The sequence below is a fragment of the Apteryx mantelli genome, chromosome 3 (assembly GCF_036417845.1).
Source record: "Apteryx mantelli isolate bAptMan1 chromosome 3, bAptMan1.hap1, whole genome shotgun sequence".
In the NCBI taxonomy this organism is placed as follows: Eukaryota; Metazoa; Chordata; class Aves; order Apterygiformes; family Apterygidae; genus Apteryx; species Apteryx mantelli.
This window is the reverse complement of record NC_089980.1, coordinates 26,464,969-26,481,374: the sequence shown is the minus strand read 5'-3', so window position 1 is coordinate 26,481,374 and position 16,406 is coordinate 26,464,969. Positions and strand designations below refer to the sequence as shown.

General features: G+C 42.1%; 1 protein-coding gene across 1 annotated transcript in view; it reads right to left on the bottom strand.

Moving 5' to 3' along the window:
- Positions 1 to 15,259, bottom strand: part of LOC106490368 (stonin-1) — a 58,176-nt gene extending 42,917 nt beyond the window's left edge. The window contains exons 1-2 of the mRNA XM_067294558.1: positions 13,324 to 15,259; positions 7,318 to 7,584 (exon numbers count right to left, since the gene is read on the bottom strand). The gene's annotated coding sequence lies outside the window, so the exon portion shown is untranslated. The remainder of the gene's footprint in view (positions 1 to 7,317; positions 7,585 to 13,323) is intronic.
- Between the last annotated feature and the right edge of the window lie 1,147 nt (positions 15,260 to 16,406).

The following is a 16,406-nucleotide window of genomic DNA, read 5'->3' as shown; positions in this document are numbered from 1 at the left end:
AACGAGCGAGGCCTGGAGAAACATCCACTCATCGGCTTCTCAGAACTGCATCTGATGCCTTCAAGGTAGCAAACAGATACAAAATTCACATAGGAAGGAAAACCTACAGGAAGCTCTCAAAAGAAAATGAAAGGAAAGCAGCAGTGCTGCCAGATTCACATCTCTAATAACTATCCTAGTCTGTTTGGCTGTTGCTGAAGTGGGTCTTTCTCAAAGAAATAGCTCTTCTAGCTCACAGCAGGGCGAGGTAAGACAGGGATGACCCTCCAGTTTCTATATTAAATTTAGCATTTGTATTAGAAACAACTTCCATTTTTGCCATGGAATAATCACCCCAAACCTCAGCTGGTACACACTGCAAAAAAATTCCTTTTTATTTCCTGATCCATTCTATTAGATCCTCCCTAATACTTAAATGTGAAGTAAATTCCAAAGCTGCCTCAGAAAGACAATAAAACAGCATATATGACTGGTCCTGTGTGTTGCACGATCAGCTTGAACGGATCTCCCCATCTATCATAAATCATGATTCCCACACCCTCCCTTGCCCTGCTCCTGCAGTCACACAGTCATGGGGTGAGTCAGATCAGCTTCCCTGTTGACTAAAAGTGTGGGGGTAGGGTATATTAGTTTTAATTTTAAGCTGGCACTCTAGAAAAACAAGAACATTCCTTTAGTGTTTCAGAGTTGTGAATAAAAATTAGGGCAGGAGAGTCTACAGACAGAATTCAACCAAAAATCTGTGGGCAGGACTCTGGAGGGATGTGCCAAGGGCACGCTCCGCAGGAAGGGAGAGACCTTCATGAACTGCTGCAATGCCATCACCAAGGGGCTGAACCTCTCAAGACTTTTTTGCAGAGTTTATTATCAAGAACACAACTTGCGAGAAGGGATAAAACAAACTTACAGAAAGCTAATTTAAGTACCACCAGGGAAGATACCAGCACGGTGATTTAAAGTAGCTTCTGGAAGTTACTCAGAAGTGTCTCTTCATCAGTGTACATACCAAGTGCGAGCTGCAAAAAGCAATAGTAGGCCTCTTATCCTAAGGCCAGCTTGTTCACCTGACAGGAACTACAAAGCTACTTGCACCAACTCCGGTACTACTTGGTTTGACTTATCCAGTATGCAGGCTCATGACAAAACACATATAAATCAATAAATGCAACAGTCAACGCAGAGAAGTCAATCAGAAGCCAACCTCCAGCTACAAAACATTCAAGAATAACAGACTTGCAATGAGCACTTCCTAACATTGAAAAAGAATCTTTTCCCAATTCACAGCTACATTTAACTATTTTGTTTGGAGAGGATGCAATCATGTCTTGCATCATACCACCAAATCTGGCTAATTTGGGTAAATAAGAAAAGATCCAGAAATAGGTACACTTATGACTGACTCTGTTATTAAAAAAAAAAAAGAAAGAAACAAAAATTACAAAAAGAGTCTACCTATGGTATGTCATCAGGTCTAACTACAAGAATGGTAAATATTAGTACTTGACGCTAGTCTCAACATCCTTCTCAGGCCCCTCAGTTGTAAGCTCTCCATCAGTTCCTTCAGAATTGACTGAGGAAACCCATGCTACGATCAGGAAAATGCTGAACATCTGAGATGTTACCCTTGGCACATCCCAGAAAGTAACTGACTGTAGCAGGCCTAAGTAATACATTTTGCAGCACATGCTTCCTTGTGTCTTTGGAGTTCACATTCGCAATTGAGAAGATGGGATGGGTGTACCTATGCTCATGCCCTATGGGCTGGCAAACAGGTGACTGTCAGGAAAGATCTCTCAAGGACTGAATCTCCTACCCAACGTAGCAGGAGTATTTCTGCTAACTTGAATGAGAACAGGGTTAAACCGTAAGAACCACAAAATGGTTCTCCGTGTTACACTGAACATCTTTAAAAGAAAAGCTCTCTTTTTCTAGAAGAAAAAAACAAGTATGATCAAATCAATATGTTAACTGGGGCTATTAAGTGTTTCTATTCTTTTCCCTCCTGTTTATCACAGTGCCTTCTAAGACACACTGTTTTCTTTCTTCCTAGTATCTGGTTAGAGAAGATATGTAAATCATTTTTAATTCACTTCATGCATATGTATGGTTCTCTCATTTATACAACACACCTATCCAGTGGGCCTTTCTTTTTTATACAAATGAAAACTTCCAATTAAAAGATAATTGGGGGAAGAGGAGCATACACAATGAGGCTAAAGTTACTGGGCTGTTTTGCTGTTGAAAAGAGTGCCGGCGTGTTCGATAAAGGTGCTTGTGTTCCAGTTTTCATTCAGTTTACTTAATCAGTCCTACTTAATGCTTTCTGAATCACACTACTCTTCAGCATTACCATAGTTACTGCATAACTTACACCCTGTAGGCAGATTTCAGAGGGCCAATGGACAGCTACAGAAGAGTTTCACGTAAACTGTCTATTGACACTAGCTGACATTTTGTGGTATAGAAGTTTTTGCTGGTTTTCTTTTTAAACAAAAGAACCCAACAAACACACCATAGTGCTTTGGCCTGAAAGAGAGAGGAAAAGAAATCTATTTTTATTTACACTGCTTACGTAGGTCACTAAACTAATGGACTGTTATTGAAGCTACTGAAGTAATTTTAAACTTTGTTTAGGAAACATGTTACTATTAGGAATGCGCAAACCTCCCACAAAAGTGCTCTGGTCACGACAACACTGGAGAGGGCCCTGGCAAGTAGCTCAGCATCCAAAACCACTCCCTCAGCCCTCCCCCTCGGCAGAGGGAGAGACTTGCCTTACATTACCGAGTGGCAGAAATGCAGTCATGTACCGCTCTGCTTCTCTAATAGCAACAGGCTTCTTTTAGAGTGGAACGGTCCTCCGGATGAAAAAAAAGTCCTGAGCTCTTTGGCACACAGATCATGTATCAAAACATTGAACAGGCCGTGGTGAGAAACAAATTTAAAACCGGTCCTCGGCTAGTATTTGTACTGTCCAAGTGAAGTGATGGATGAAATGCTACAAAACAGAATACGTGACAAAAAGGACACTTCAAAAGCTCTTTCCACAAGTCTCAGCAGTGAATAATAAGAAGCTGGGAGACTATTTGAAATACTATTCTTGGATTTAGCATATTCACTGAACGATATAATATAGTCTCTTTTTTTGGGTTAGAGTCAGTTTTTAAAATCAGCATTTAAAATTTCCTCATGCTTTAGTGGCCATAAACAAGAGCTAGTACCTTCCTACAGACTGACATATTGCACAAGACTTGCAGAGTTCTTGTAAGATGAAAAGTACTATATAATAGCTACTACTAACATTTTTGAAGAGAACAACCCTCTTTTAAACTGCAGGAAACTGTACTTTCTTACAGTCCAATAAAACTATTAGTATTAATGAGAAGGAATATCATAATGAAATCCTCATTTATTTAGCTAAATAGAAGTATTTTTAATAGACACTGATGATAGTCATTTCAGAAAGTATAATTCATAACTCCTTCCTACAAAAAGGCTAAATTGGACTCCTCTCCAAATGTTTTTTTTTTTAAATACATGTGTACATTGTGGCTTCCCAAAGTTAAAGACTCAAAGGAATTCATACTAATAAAACCTGTAAGAAAAGAAGTGGTGGACCAGAGGAATCTTGTCACACCAATGCGTAAAGTAAAACAAAGTCCATGACAGTAGATCTCTATTTGTTTAATTGAGTGCATTTAAGTGCATTCATACACAGATGCCTCAACTTAAAAGTTTACCTGAATTTAGGATTTAGAGACCTACATTTAGGTAGCCTTATCAAAAAAAACAAAACAAAACCCAGGACCATTAAGCCTACAAATCCCAACAGTTACAGAAAATAACATTCTTAATTTGTGTAGAAGGAGACAGCAAGAAAGAGAATAATCAAATCTGAACAGTAGCAAGGACAGAATACCTGCCTTAACTCAGAATTTCCCAGTGGTTTGATTTACAATTCTAGTATCAGTTAAGTATAACCTCAGGCCACATTCTGCTGGGCAAACTACTTCTGTGCTCAACTACAACTATTTATATATAGTGCAGTACTAAGCACTCATCTATGTATGGCTATTCACACCTATAATCAAGGAAGTAGCTAATCTAATGTTTTTTTCATAACATTTGCTTGCTGTAAGTTTGCTTTCAGAGCAATAAATAGGCAAATCCATGTTTTGCCTTCAACTACCTCTTTTTTTGTTCTTCTATTAGACATGTGGAAGAGTCTCAGACTCCAGATAAGGAAAACTCAGTTAACAGAAAAAGAATGGCTTGTATATAAGAGCCTCAGGCTCTTAAACGTCTCTCCCCAACCCCCCACGCAAAAAAAAAAAAAAAAAAAAGTCATTACCTTTCTCCCCAAAAACGTTAAGTCCTGTTCTCATAGAAATCAGTGAGGGTTTATGGCGCTCTCCACGTTGGGGAAGAAGCATCCTTATTTGGGAACCTAAGTGTAGACTCTGTAACTTAACTTTAACTGCACATCTCAGAGATATCTCAGTCAGCACTTTCCCTAGTACTTTTCAGAAACGCTCTGATTTACCACAGATACCAGAACACCTACATAAGCACTTTTTCTTAAAAAAATGCTTACTGAAAAGCCCCCCTGGGCGAGCACATATTCAAAACCAGAAAGCGAAAACTCTTCCTCCTTGTGCTCGCCCCCAGCACGCCCAAGAGCCATTTCTCGAGCCTGCAGCGCGCTGGAGCGTGGGCCGCACGTGCCGCCCGCGCCGCCCGCGCCGCGAGGCTCGCGCTCCTCCCGGCCCGGCCCGGCCCGGCCCGGCCCGGCCGCCGGCGCCGCGGCGCTTCCCTGCCGAGGGCTTCGGCCTGGGAACGCGGCGCGCGGCTGCGCATCGCCAGCCGGTTACTAGAGAACGGGAAAGGCTCCAGGAATTAGTTTCAGTTCAGATAAAATAGAACAAGACAGGATAGGACAGGACAGGACAGGACAGGACAGGATAGGACAGGACAGCAACCTCCCGGCCGCCCGGCCCCGCGCAGCACGGCGCAGGCCGCGGGACGCCGGGCTCGCAGGACGCCCAGCGCAAACCGCGCCGGTTCGTTTCCGCGCAGGGAGGCTCACGGCTCCGGCAGCGAGGGCTCCGCGCGGACCTTTCCACCCTTACCCCCCCCCCCCAAAAAAAGAAAAAAGTGGAGCCAAGTATTTTTTAAATTGGGTCTTTCACTCAAAACGAAGCCGCGCGCCCGCTGGCCCAGTTGCAGCCGCCGCGGTCCCGCTACCGGGACGTTTCCACGCCGGGTGCGAGCGGGACTCCGGGTCGGCCCGGGATGGCCGCTCCCCCCCGCCCGCCGCGGCGGCAGCAGCAGCAGCAGCAGCTCCGAGCCCGACGGAGGCGGCGAGCGCGGCACCGGCGCCCCGGCAGCGGCAGCGCCCCGCGCCGGCGGGGAGGGGTGGGGAGGGCAGGGCACCGCCGCCGCCCCCCGGCCCGGCCCGGCCCGGCCCGGCGCCCCGGCCCCTACGCGCTTACCCGGCCGGCGCGGGGAGTCACCGCCTCGGTGCCGCCATGGGGGACTGGCAGCCGCCGGCGGAGGCAGCAGCCACCGGGCGGCGGGAGGCGGCGGCGGCGCCCCCGGGCCGGGCGCCAGGCCCCGCCTCGGCCTCCCCCTCCCTCCCTCCGTCCCGGCCTGCCTCCCTGCCTCCCGCCCGGCGGGGCCCGGCGCCTCCCGGGGCAGCGGGCGGCCCCGGCACGGCGCTGGCGGGCGCCGGGCAGCGGCCCGGGCTCCCCGCGCCCGCGACGGCCGGGCCGGGGCCGGGGCCGGGGCCGAGGCGGGGCCGGGGGCTCCCTGGGGCAGTGCGGGCCGGTTTGGGCACGCAGCGCGTGGTGCGGGCAGGCGCGCTGCCCGCAGGCCTGGTGGCACCTTGGGCACCTTCGCACCGCCGGGCTGGTGCTTGCACGAGGAGTTCAAAACCATAAAAGCCCCAAACACGAGGGAAACCACCCCCAAATCAGGAGCTAGGGGCAAGTTAAACCCCCGCTCCGGGTTGGTCTCCTCCAACCCGTGCTAAGCCCTCAGAAGAGGGCCGGTGGTGGAGGCAGGTGCCCCCATGGTCCCCCAGCCCGGCCGTGGGGACCGCGGTACGCAGCCACTGCGCAGGGGAGCGCGCCATGATGGGACAGGACAGCCCAGCCCCTGAAACAGCCACAGCGCTGTTGCTGCTGCAACGAGTTTGTGTTGCAGCATGTAGGAGCCTTCGTCACAGACCGAGACCCCTTTGTGCTAACCCTCGTGCGAAGAGCTTATCCAGCACCCATCAGTGAAATGAAATGTGGATAATGTCCCCTTAGTCAGGCTATTATTTTAATCCTTAAATAAACGATCAAAGTGATTTTACCTGCATTTATGTTGGAGCACATCTTCTGCAGGTCTTGACGAAATTTGAGAAAGGCTAGTGAACGCATTAAACAGGAGATACAGGCCAGATGCCGCACACAAAGAGAAAGCAGTCTCTGGAAACAAACACACTTTCTCTTCCCGCGCTACCCTGCACTGCCCTGAAGGTCAAGTCTTTCATAGGTGCAAGATAATTTCCCTCTTGTACTGCACAGATCCCAGAAATTCCTTTAGACAATTTCCTCTTGTCTTGAAATTCAAGCAACAGAATGGGATCTGCTGAATAGCAAGACCATCAGAGCCATTAATCTGCACTTACAGCCTAATCTTGTTTCATTTCCTGTCCTTTCCCCAGTTTACAATAAGTGTGCAAACCACTGAACCATCAAGTCAGTAAGGCTTTATGGGTTTGAACGAGTCTTTTAGTGAAATTACAATTCTGTTCTATTTAACTCTCCAGCATATAACTAATTTCTGCAAAGGACAAAGTGCCTCCTTCCAGTGGAGGAAAAGCAAGTATTTATTCTCACATACATCATTTATTTTAATTTAAAACAGAAAGTTACTTTCTAGTCTTGTTTGTTAGAATACTGTAATATCCATGCCTCTCTGTGCCAACTTTTCTTAGACGTTATAATTTATATAACGTGATATAGCATCTACAGGTTTGATTTTTCACCACCTCTAAAATAAAAAGTGACATGCATGCAAATCTTGATACAGGCAGTAAATAATATAGAGCTCTTTTGAAATGCTTCACAATCTTCTTTCAAAACAGTACTGAGGGGTGCTTTAAGTGTAGCAATTTAATTTAATTTCTGTATAAGTGAAAAATAAGGCAGTTTTCCAAGCAGCTGTGAAGTCTGTGAAATGTAGAAAGCAGGGAAGAAAATGCCTGATGAAAGCAAGATTTTGTTTCAACGGTAATGGGTGCTGCAGCAGCGTAGAAAAATTACTTACCAGTAAGCACTGTTAAAGGATCTTTGTGGGTGTTTTCACACTGCAAATTTTTCAGCCAGAGATAATTTTTTGGTCATAACTATATCCACAGGGTATCCTGTAGGCATGTCCCATCCAGAAGAGTTTCATGCAAAAGAGGCTCACACCTCTGAAGAGGACGAGGACTCCAGAATCACTCTCCAGTTGTGCACCCTTCCTGGAGGTCTCCCTGCTAGCACTGTGCTGGCTTGAAAGCCCAAATAGAGCTCCACAGCCTTAAGCATGTATCTGAAAAAAACAAAAACAAAAAAAGCCCCACCTTGCTGGTTTCTTAGCAAGATGTTAAGCAATGGTCATTCTCCAATTTGTGTAGAAATAGCCATTTTCTTCTCTGCAGTGTCAATTTTCCTATCCCTGAAAGAGGAAGGTCACTGTCAAAGAAAGGTGAAGGCTCTCCTGGGACCCAATGCATGGATTCATGCCCCAGGAAAGGGATACCTAAAAGAAAAAAAACTACTTGTGTTTTAATGAAGATGAGACTCAAAGCTTGGGACAAAACTTTGTGTGGTGGACCAGCCACAGGGACATGGGCAGTGAGAAAAGTCTCATGACTGCAGGCTGTTAGGTGACTGAAATGATCCCCCACATCCAGCTAGAGAAAAATCTGTTGCTGTTGTCCTGGACAGTAACAGAAGATAAACTGCAGCCAAAGAGCAACCCAGAAGGGCAGACTACTGAAAAGACTAAGAAATTCAGAGGTGAACTATCATTGTTTTATTGAGATGGGGACCTCCTGGGGAACAGGCTTGGAGTAAGCATGCGAGCAGCCTGGGGTGAGGATATGAGACACTGCCATGTGCTCTAGGTGAGCCAAGACTGATTTTCCTTGGAGCAGAAAGCTGGTGAGATTTTTTTTTTGCAAGTTCTTACATAGTCAGAAAGTCATCCAAAAGCAAACAGGCCTTTACAGAAATTAAGTCCAGGCAGGCTCCAGTAAATTCAATGCCTTGAGGCAGGATGAGCACTGACTCTGAAAAACAAGGCAGCAAAGATTTCTATCATTGTTTGAAGAGGGAGAAGGACAGTGTTCCAGCAACACTCAGCAGATCTCCATAAAGGACACCCCTGTTTCTTCAAGATAAATCACCAAAATTGCTAAACCTTCATAAAAACCCACAGAACTTTGGAAAGACCAAGCTGCAGTGCTGGAAACAGCTGTGGCTTAGGAAACAGAGATACTTATGACTGCGAGCCCTGTCTGAAGTGTGAGGAGCTGTGAAGGTTGAGGAATGCTGACCAACTCTGCTGCTCATCTGTAGCGATAAATGAATTGCACCATCTTGGGGCAGCCAAGTCTAAGTCCAGAACAGGTCTCACCACTGCCCCCCCATTTGCCCTCTGCAGAATCATTTTCTTCTCAGAGGAAACATCTTTGGCTCCCAGAGACAGCTTCACTGTTCCTCTGGGCAGAGGAGTTCCTTCAGAGAAGCACAGCATGAGGCTTAGAAAACAGCTTACTTACAAACAGGGCAGTATAGTCATATTGCCCTATACACTATTCTTCTATTTTGAAGAAAAAGAAAAAGAGTACCTTAAGAAAACATTTCTTATCGGTTATCCTGTCTCTCTAAAGTTCATCTGTCAGAGGTGACAAGGCACCATGTGGGAAGTCTTTTCCAAAATGGACAGGAAACAGACAGAGTGGGTAGGAAGAAGGGGAAGAGGTGAAGACCACTTGCTGTATCCTGGGAAGTGTTCCCAGAGGCATGGAGCAGAGTAACCGGGGGCAGCTGCCTGCGCTTCACTGCAGTGGAGGCAGTCTGCTAACAGACCAAAATTCCTCATCATATGCAACTGCAGTTATTCTAATCGCACATATAAATGTGCAGTCCTCTTTCAAATTCCATTAACCTATCAATATCACTGATAGCTCACTTATGACAGTGAGTTCTAGTTTATTGGGTAACTTATCAAAAAGAATCAACCTTAAATGACGGTATAAGTTCAAAATAAGATTTATGTGAGTAGTTGCAATGCTTCCCTATTAAGTCTTTAAGTCTTATTTTGAACGCTGGACTTGCTTTCTGTTCAAGTGTAAACATAAATGATATCAAACTAAGTGATACTATTGAAGACCTATTCTGGTAAATGTAAATTAAAATTGCTACAGTTCACATGGATAAGGGAACAGGGCAACAGCATTTCAGGAACTATGCGCAAGAGAAGATATCAATGTAAGATTTGCACTGGAAGTCTCTCCTTAGAAGGAAATCAGTAATACATACATAGATAGGATAGGGAAAAGAAAAACAGATGCTTCAACTTTAGTTTTCCTAAGTTAGTGGTCTTTGCTTCTGATAGATCAAAGTTTTTCCACCATAATTTAATCCATAACTTGCAAGCCAGTGAATGGTTACATTCACATTTTTCTTTCTTTAAATATATTTCTTCATTACTGCCAATCTGAGGTCTTCAGACTCAGATCACAAAACAGCAACCCTGGCAAGCACTGGGTTTACATAGCTTATTATGCCATCCACCACGCCAGCACGAAGCTGCGCAGGTGCCAGAACCTGATCCAGGCCTCTTCCCTTCTGGAATTCCAGCACAAGGAGTCTTCTGTCTCCGCATTTCCCTTTCTCACAAGATGCACCCAACGTCTTGGCAGCAAGAACACGATCACTACCTCCTACTTCTTCAGAGAACCAGGAAACTAGAAATACTTCACCAAAATGAGTCCTTCAGAATCTCCTGTACTTCTTCACAACATTTAATACATCCTTTTACTTGTTAGCTTCCACATTAGCCTTTCTAATGGTTTTCAGCTTAAGTGTAAGGGGTATTATTTTGCATATCTCTTTATCAAGGTCAGCATTGAGAGATTTTTTCCTTTACTGAGGCAAGTATAAGCCTGTTGTTTTGTGTGTGTAAGAGCTCAGTTTTGCTTCATGCTGATAAACCACAGAGGGATTGGAGATGAGAACAGGAGGAGACTAATGGTGCTACACACCACTCTCCAGCAAAACTGTTTCTGGCTATCAAGGCCATTGTTAAGTTTCAATATCAAATAAGACTCTGTGAACAGATTTCTGCAAAATTGTAAGAGAGATCAGTATTCTAATATTTAGGACTCATTTTCAAAACAGGACTTTTCTCTAATAAAATTCTGCTATTCTCATCTTCCCCCAGAAAAATTCAGTACACTATGAACTAAAGCAGGAAAAAAACCCCGATACTGAGATTTAAAAAATCCCTAATATAATTTGGCTTTAATGAATAGCATGCACAGAACAACTTAGAGCAATTAAAATTATTTCTACAGTAAATAGATTTTGAAATGTTTTACATAAAGATACAATATATTGCTACGGGTAGTTATTAAACTATTCAACATTTTACAATGCTAACAATAAAGTCAGTTCATATTGCTACCTATACTTATGTTGATCTTAATGTGATTTGCAGTATATTAACCTCTTCTACAAACTGTTTACTGTTTATGACTAGTTTGGCAAGCCAAACCTGTCAGTTCATATTGCCAGAACCAAATATTAATTGAAGACAGAAAAGCACTCCTTTCTAGACTTATTTATAACTCTTTGGCCTACTTCCTTGCCTTTTACTTTAGCAACAAATTTCCATGAACAAGATAACGTCCATCTTGAAAATTAAAATCAAACATTCTTCTCTCCCCTTCACTTATTAATTTTTCACTTAAAACTATTGCTATTAAAAACCCACAAGTTTAGCATATTCACTATTTAAGTTCCGCATACTTCCTGTATATAAATTGGTTACAAAAGTATTGCATAGCAGGAATAAAACATTTCTTGTGTTCCTTTTGTTAGAGATTCAGTGCCTTTTGGTGCAGCTGGCTTCAAGTGCTCTTGATCTCCTGGGCTAGGCCTATAACCTAAAGAAAAATTGTTTTGTGCACTTGCCTGGACTGAAAATAAATCAGACATTCAAAATCTCAAAACAAATTTTTGGTGAAATTCATTTTCCCTGCCCCAAGGTAAACATTTGCTGTGGCTGACATTGCATAAACTGTACACAGTTTGAAAGTTAGGTAGACAGCTGTGTAAGGGGTGCAGCAATGATGCCAGTATTATAGCTATTCCTCAGAGCAAAGGTTACAGCTAGTGAAACTGCACTGAAGTTCTCAGCTCAGACTTTTTCAAGTTTATAACTTATTTTAAAAATCTTTCCTGAAAAGCACTCTGCATTTACTCTTCAAGCACAGACTGAAGTCTTCTAGGTGTGCAAGGAAGAAAGCCTGAATCTCTAGGAGAGGTGGGGGACAGACATTTGAGTGCCCCCCCCATATACTCATTTCAGAAGCAATAAACTTTATATGGTAAAAAATTTGCAAAAAGCTAGATGCTACCACAGACTAGTTTCTAAGTTGGCTAATAAAATAAAATTTGTAGTGCTTAAAATAACTGGAAATTCTACTCTGAACTTCTAATTTTATGGCCTACATGCTTCTCAAGACCAAGCTCTGTTGTTTATGGAAGAATGTAAATAGACAGCTTTGATATCAGGTCTGGATTTCAAAGGCTACTTCACTGGGCAAGACTTCATCAGTTTATATAGTTTTGGACTTGAATGTGAATTAGAGTTAAAACCAGTACAGTTAAATCAAATGATTTCTGAAGTTATGGAAATATTCATCTTTACAATTTCACATATCAAAATTTTAAAACTAAAGTTCTTATAGCTGTGGTAACTTAGTAGCTTGATAGGCAAACTAAGCCCAGTGAGAATCATGTGCTTTTTATTTTGCAGCTCAACTATGTAACCTCAGCATTGGAGCAATGCAAGTATTTGTACTCAAAGTTTTTGTAAGAAGCCAAGTGATTCAGGATTAGCATTGACATGGCTAAAGCTGCTTACGTGCACAGGAAAAAAAAAGGAGAACTGCCCCCAGGCAAGTTTCCGTGTGCTAGATTTCATAGCTCCTGTTAGGCCGTAGTTTATAAAGGCCCCCAGAAGCTGCCCTCTGCACCCATCTCCCATTTAAAGCTAGCAATTCTGCAGGCACCCTTTCAGTTAGGGCAAGTCTCTAACTTTGTAACTAAAAGAAATACTCAGGAATTAAAACAAACATGGCCTCTTAGAACAAGCATAGTCTTAATTCACTGCTGAGTAATACTGCGAGTAGTAACAGAAGTAGAAAATGTAAAATAAGCATTCTTAATGGAGTGCCATCTAGCCTTTGTAAGAGAAAGTAATCAGGCCTCCTGTAGCAATTAAAAAAAAAGTAACTGCATTAAGTTTTGCTTTCATTATGACAGTGCTGTTGGTAAGCTAGTGCTCTCAAATTACATTATATTCATACTGCATTAAAGAACACTAAAATTGCCCAGATTACAGAGACAGATGGTTCTCTGAAGTTTAATATATAGTTGGATTTGTAAGGAAAAAAAATGTTCACACTACCCAACCAAAACATTAGTAATTTCTCTAGTCTCACCATAGGTGCTACTTGGGTAAAAGGTTGGTTTCCTTTCCTGTTTGCAACTGGTCCACTGGATACCTGAGCAAATGATTTCTTTGTAGTTATAGTGAGCACTGTTGACCAGGGCTCACTCACAGGACACTCACAGGACTGTCCTCTGCAGCACATGAAATCAGGGAACCACACTGGTTCTGAGATCTTTCCCCACCAGAAATGATTCACCTATCAGTGATGCTATAGTAGAGAGGGCAACAGGATTGCAAGTATAAAGTAGAAGTGAAGCTGGCTTAATAAAAAGGGAAAATACCCTGTATGAATGGACAATATACTTCAGCAAAGTGGAAAAGTGCTTCAGTCTTAATACAAGTGCTGCTGGACTATGTCTTCTGTGCGGTTGTCAGCTCCACTACCATTGAAACTTTGAGCTGTTTAAGAAGGAATCTGAAAGAATTGGCAAAAACATTATGAATGCTACTATTCTTAAACGAACAGATTATCACCATTTGTTAAGTCACAGGTATGTATTCATACGTAATATATGTAAATTAGTCATATGGTGAGAATACCTTGAGCAGCTTCTGATGACCTTGGCCTAAGAATACAGCTTCAGAAGTTAATCTTTCAGGCAGGTAAATCTTCTTTGACCATTGCAATCCCAAAGCTTTTTAAAACAACCAAGACATTTAATTATTTGGTGCTTTTATCACATATTTTTCTTGGGTACTTTCAAAACTCATGAAGGTGTAGTTCCTAAGAGGACAATTATCTTGAAGTTATACGAGTTCTTGATTGTAACAAATATTTATTTTGAAAACAGAATAGTTACTGGGGATATATTTTCAAAATACATGTATAGTTAAGCATAGGTATATTAGTACAGTGTTTTGTTTTTAAATCCTGGAAGAGTTTGTCTTTGAAGATCCAAGTATCATTAAAACCATTAATAGGAAATAGTGATGTTATCTGAACCAATTATTTCACAAGTGTGAGAGATTTTTCATGAGATACCTAACACTGAAGAAGTGAACTACAAATGCTCTTTAAAGGACTCTTAAAAATGCTTGAAAACTTGCTTTTGTTATATACATGACCTGATACAATGAACTGTCCATTAAAAAAATTAAACAAGGATTAGGATTTTTCTTTTAAACCCTGGTTTCAAGCTATGTTGTTCTCAATATTTTAGTAATTTACAGCAGTTTTTCATTAGCTTCCTGGTTAACCAGCTCCAAAGCATAGGATTTGGACAGTTTGAATGTTAATTCCAACATTAGAGAAATTTCTGTTCCTGAATTTTGGGCATTTCTGTTATAATCATCTGTACAGACTGTTCTGTATGGACACAATAGTTCAAATTCATACTTCTGGAAGACTGTCTCAAAGATTACCTCCTCGCTGCAATGTTGTTGATGGTCTTCAGCTTAACTGCATAGCACTGTTGAATTGCAACTTAGATATTTTTATGATCTATGGTTAGAGAGTTCAGAAACTGATTCAGAACTACCTGGTTAGCAGGTACATGCATGCTAGTTGGGCATTTCTGCTTGCTCCAGTTTATAATGCCACTTTCTTCCAAATGGAATTTAACACATTATACCCCCCTCAATGCATCACTATCCAAAATACCTGATTTTATCCTTAACTCTCCTTTTAGTTCCTTCTCATACCTCTGGCAGCTTCATCTTCCCATCTGTAGTTTAACACACATTTTACCTGCTGTATCAAACAGACCTGACCCCAGTCCCTGAGACATCACAGAACAGTTGATGTCAGAAGGGGCCTCTGGAGATCTAGTCCAATCCTCCTTGCTTGGAGCAGGGTCAGCTAGAGCAGGTTGAGTCAGGGTCACATCCAGCTGGGTTTGAAGTATCTCCAAAGACAGACTCCATAACCTTGTTCCTTGCATTCGATCAAAATTACAGTTAAAAAGCTTTTTCTTAAACAGATTTTCTATTTCAATTTGTGCCTACTGTCTCTTATTTTGTCATTGGATACCACCAAGAAGAGTATGGCTTTGTTTTCTTTACACTGTACCAGCTGATACCGTATCCCAGCATTTTTCAAAGATTCTATTTTTGTGTATTGATAGTTTATGACTGTCTGGAACTTACTTGAAAACTTTTCCCTAAAAAACTCAAGGGAGGCAGCCTGAGTGATCAAAATTGCATATATGTCCCTTCATGCGCATATTTACAGCTGATTGGTGAGGCAGATGCTCAAATAGGTTTCCAAATAGGTACTGCAAGGAAAAAATGCTGATGAACTAGCACACATGGGAATCGCACCTAATTGCCTACACATTCTATTTTAATTCTAGTTTTCGTGTTGTGGTATACTCTGTTGCAAAAATAGTTTGAGATAACAGATGGTTTTAACTTTGAAAATGTAGGTAAAAGTTTTCCAATCATATCTTTAACTTATGCCTTTCAAAAAAAATGGCATATGCAAGACCCTTTTTCTGAATGCAGCCACCTATAAGAGGTAGCATCAGTAAGAATTTTAGCAGTTCGATTCAGAGAATCAAAACAAGATACCTGAACTTGTACCTTCACTGCAGAGTAGAAATCCTCAGAAAAGGCAGCTTCAAAAGACCTGGAAGAAAACAATTAGCTTCCCTAGCTACTTAAAACAGTTGAAGCTACACCTGCTTTAATAAAATGGTTAGAGAGAAAGTAAACACTCTTCCCAGCCCTCATTAGCACCACTATGTAGTTTTTACTCAGTGTGATGCTCTTTCCCCTCTTCTCCAGTTTCATGACCACATCCATTCCATTTTTAAAAGGAAAACCAAAATCAAAACAGCTTTCACAACAGTCACAATCAATGAAGGTCACATATTTTTTTTGGAAGTTGCCTTTGAGTAGATGTAAATGTGAGAAGTGCTAACATGGACTAGGCATACTTTGCATACTGCAGCACTATGTTGAGAAATACAGCTTCTGGTTTCAGGGGCAGCTTGCATAAATGACGGTGCCCTGCTCAAACTACCATACCCTGAGAAGCACTACCAAGTGTAACTAGATTGGTCTAATACCTAAGCTCACCTCACGGGAGAAGCCTTGAACGTCTTGCCACAATACCACATTGTGCAATCCAGACATAACCAGAATAAAGCAGCAAACAAAATCAATTGCACAAAGGCAGCTTGATTTATTACATACTCATAATACACACTGATACAGCTGACATCAGAGTAAATCCTTATGGGACAAGTGCGTGCCCTAATGCAAATTATGGAATAGAAGCTCAATGTAAAGTGTTGAGCAGCACAGCATCTGATTTAAAAAATAAATGCTGTGAAAACTTGTGGTAATAGACTTCAAATTCCTAAGAGATTTAGGAGGCTTGAAAGTTCAGACTTCCTGAAACACAGAAAAAGCCACATCCTTAACCACAGTCACTCCATCAGGATAATGTCTTAATTCCACAAAAGACTTTTTGCAAATTCGGTGTTTAAGTCTTCTACATATTTCATGTTCTTCTTTACTGTAAAAAAGCACTGTAAGCTGATCTATTCTACAAGTGTATATTGCTTCACTCTTTTGGGGCATCTTACGTTCACATTTTGCTCTAGCTTTAAACAGTTATTTCAATCAGTAAACAAAATGCCTAAATAAGGGCTTAAAGCAATTTCATAGACATATCCCAA